The sequence below is a fragment of the Meleagris gallopavo genome, chromosome 8 (assembly GCF_000146605.3).
Source record: "Meleagris gallopavo isolate NT-WF06-2002-E0010 breed Aviagen turkey brand Nicholas breeding stock chromosome 8, Turkey_5.1, whole genome shotgun sequence".
NCBI lineage: Eukaryota > Metazoa > Chordata > Aves > Galliformes > Phasianidae > Meleagris > Meleagris gallopavo.
In genome coordinates, this window is record NC_015018.2 from 27,825,628 (window position 1) to 27,826,032 (window position 405).

A 405-nucleotide genomic window follows, 5' to 3' on the forward strand; every position below is an offset into this window, starting at 1 on the left:
TTTTTTTTTGTAATTGCAGTTGTTTCTTATCCTTACTGCTGGTAGCTGCCGTCGTTTGGAAAATCAAACAAACCTGTTGGGCTTCTCGACGGAGAGAGGTATTAATATTTTTAAGATTACTGTGGTGTCTTATCTTAAAGAATATATTGAGAGCTTTGAACAATCATATTCACACTTTTCCTGTATACGCATTTTAAAAATTCCTCTAAACTTTCTTTTTTTGCCTTTACATTCCATGCTGAAAATGAAGAAAATATTGTTTCTTCCTCTTTTCTGTCACAAATTACAGACACTGCAGAACTAGATTGCAGAAAGATGAATTTTCTTTATGATGGAGTATACTCTCAAATAGTCTCAAAATGCTCGTTAAAAACATTGATGAGTTGACTGAACAAAGAGGATCAT